We start from the raw sequence: 3,321 nt of genomic DNA, 5'->3' as shown, positions 1-3,321 counted from the left end.
GCAAAAGACTGGGAAGCGACCAACTAGAGAGCGACAACAGTCATGAACATGCATTAAAATTAATAAACATTGAGTGCAAGCATGAGTAGGATATAATCCACCATGAACATAAATATCGTGAAGGCTATGTTGATTTTGTTTCAACTACATGTGTGAACATGTGCCAAGTCAAGTCACTTGAATCATTCAAAGGAGGATACCACCCCACTATACCACATCACAACCATTTTAATAGCATGTTGGCACGCAAGGTAAACCATTATAACTCATAGCTAATCAAGCATGGCACGAGCAACTATGATCTCTAATTGTCATTGCAAACATGTTCATCCATAATAGGCTGAATCAGGAACGATGAACTAATCATATTTACAAAAACAAGAGAGGTCGAGTTCATACCATCTTCTCTCATCTCAATCAGTCCATCATACATCGTCATAATTGCCTTTCACTTGCATGACCGAACGATGTGAAAATAATAAGAGTGCACGTGCATTGGGCTAAGCTGGAATCTGCGAGCATTCAATAAACAGGAGAAGACAAGGCAATATGGGCTCTTGGTTAAATCAACAATAATGCATATAAGAGCCACTTCAAAAATTTAATCATGGTCTTCTCCTATCGACCCCCAAAGAAAAGAAAAGAAATAAAACTATTTACACGGGAAAGCTCCCAACAAGCAAAAGAAGAACGGGAAATATTTTTGGGTTTTTCTTTTAATTATTACTACAGCAAGAAAAGTGAACTAACTAAAAGCTACAACTAAATTTTTTTGTTTTTCTTAAGGTTTATTAAACACACAAGAAAAAAGCGTAAAAAGAAAATAAACTAGCATGGATATTACAGTGAAAAAGTATGAGCACCGACATCTAGCAATGAGTGTGTGAACATGAATGTAATGTCGGTGAGAAATACGTACTCCCCCAAGCTTAGGCTTTTGGCCTAAGCTGGTTTATTGCCACGGATGGCCTGGCGGATATCCAAAGTTATAACCGGGGTCGTACTGAGATGAAGAAGACTCTTATTGCCACTGGTTGGCAATCATCTCCGGATCCCACTGGTAATTAGACTGTCGTGGAGGTTCAAATTGTGGTTCCGGCTCTGGCTCTGTGGCTGATGTAGGGTTCCGGTAGGCGTGAATGGCCGCCAGCAGAACGAGATACGGACCTGCAGATAAATCAAACAAGGAAGGAGCATGCAAGGTAATAGTCTCAGGGTGATGTTTATCAAAGAACAATTTGTATTTAAGCGCCCCTTCCCTATTCTTAACAATAAAGTCATGTGCTACCATACTCTTATAATCAAAATAAACAGTGGGCAGCAATTTTTCTTCTTTTTCATAGTGCCTAATAGGTATGTTATAATATGCAGCAAGGCGTGAAGCATAGACACCTCCAAAGATGGGGCCCTTTGTACGGTTCAGACTGAACCGTTTGGCAATAATACCGCCCATACTCAGTATTATCACAGAATAAACCATGGAACAAAATAATAATATCAGGAACACTAAGGTTTCCACAGTTTTTGCGACCAATTAAGCAACGACTAGCAAATATTGCAAAGTAGCGTCAAACGGGAAAATGTATGCTAGTAAGTCTTGCATCGGAAACCTTCCTAGTTTCCCCTATAGTAATAGTGTCAATAAACCCGTCCACATCTTTACGATGTGGTTCCTCTAAGCTACCCTCGAAAGGTATTTTGCAAACCTTGCAAAATTCATCTAGTGACATCTTCTTAACCACATCATATAAATGAAACTCTACTGAAGGAGGTGATTCCTTAGGATAATAGTAGAAGTTTTGCACAATAGTATTGGTGAGTAAGAGATACTGGTCGCGGAGGAAGTCGGTGAGGCCTGCATTCTCAGCCAATTCATAAAAATCATCATAAATCCCGGCCACTCTCAAGAAATCATTGGAAGGCCATTCACACGGCCGAACCTCCGCGGTGCGAGGCAAATTATATTTGGGCCTCTCTGCTTCTTCACTTTGCTTTTCCTTCGAGCTTCAGCTCGATGAGCCCCTCAAAAATCTCTTCATTATTTTCTGAAAAATTCTGAAATTTTTAGTAACTTCAAATAAAAGTGAACCAAGCTCAACAAAATTGATAGCAACTACTCCTACAAGTGCCTAGAGCCTATATCATGCATTAGAACTACTTGGAACCATATAAATTTGACATGTAAGCTCAAGAACATGGTCACCTAGGCAGCAAAAATTTGCAATGAATAAAGCACTAGAACAAAAACTAATTGGACCAATGGAGGAGTCACATACCAAGGAACAACCCCCCCAAGCAGTTTTGTGAGAAGTGCTTTGAGCAAGGAGATTGAAAATTGCAGCAAAATGAGCTAGAACTCGTGCTTGAGCTGGATGGTGATATTTTTGGGAGGAAGAAGAAGTGTGTGGATGCAGGAATAAGTGGAGGGGAGCCACCATGGGCCCATGAGGCAGGGGGCGCGCCCTGTAGGGGTGGGCACGCTCTGGACCCTCGTGGCCAGGTGCTTGCTCCCCCTGCTGTGTTCTCAGTGCCAGATATTCTCAAATATTCCAGAAAAAATCATATTAAATTGGCAGGGCATTTGGAGAACTTTTATTTTTGGGGTATTTATTGCACGGATAATTCAGAAAACAGACAGAAAATACTATTTTTGCTTTATTTCAACTAAATAACAGGAAGTAGAGAGAGGGTACAGAAGGTTGTGCTTTCTAACTTCATCCATCTCATGCTCATCAAAAGGAATCCACTAACAAGGTTCATCAAGTCTTGTTAACAAACTCACTCCGACTAACATGGAACCGGAGAAATTTCGAATAACACTAGGTTACCTCAACGGGGATATGCACATCCCCAATAATAAGAATATCATATTTCTTCTTGACAGTAGGTAGAGGAAATTCAAAACCTCCAAAAATAATTGATGGAATTTTTCCAATAGAATTTATACTATGAACTTGAGGTTGTTTCCTCGGAAAGTGTACCGTATGCTCATTACCATTAACATGAAAAGTGACATTGCCTTTGTTGCAATCAATAACAGCCCCTGCAGTATTCAAAAAAGGTCTTCCAAGAATAATAGACATACTATCGTCCTCGGGAATATCAAGAATAACAAAGTCCGTTAAAATAGTAACGTTTGCAACCACAACAGGCACATCCTCACAAATACCGACAGGTATGGCAGTTGATTTATCAGTCATTTGCAAAGATATTTCAGTAGGTGTCAACTTATTCAAATCAAGACTACGATATAAAGAGAGAGGCATAACACTAACACCGGCTCCAAGATCACACAAAGCAGTTTTAACATAGTTTCTTTTA

This window comes from Aegilops tauschii, chromosome 3, assembly GCF_002575655.3.
Source record: "Aegilops tauschii subsp. strangulata cultivar AL8/78 chromosome 3, Aet v6.0, whole genome shotgun sequence".
NCBI classification, from domain to species: Eukaryota; Viridiplantae; Streptophyta; class Magnoliopsida; order Poales; family Poaceae; genus Aegilops; species Aegilops tauschii.
The sequence above is the reverse complement of the archived record's forward strand: the minus strand, read 5'-3'. Positions refer to the sequence as shown.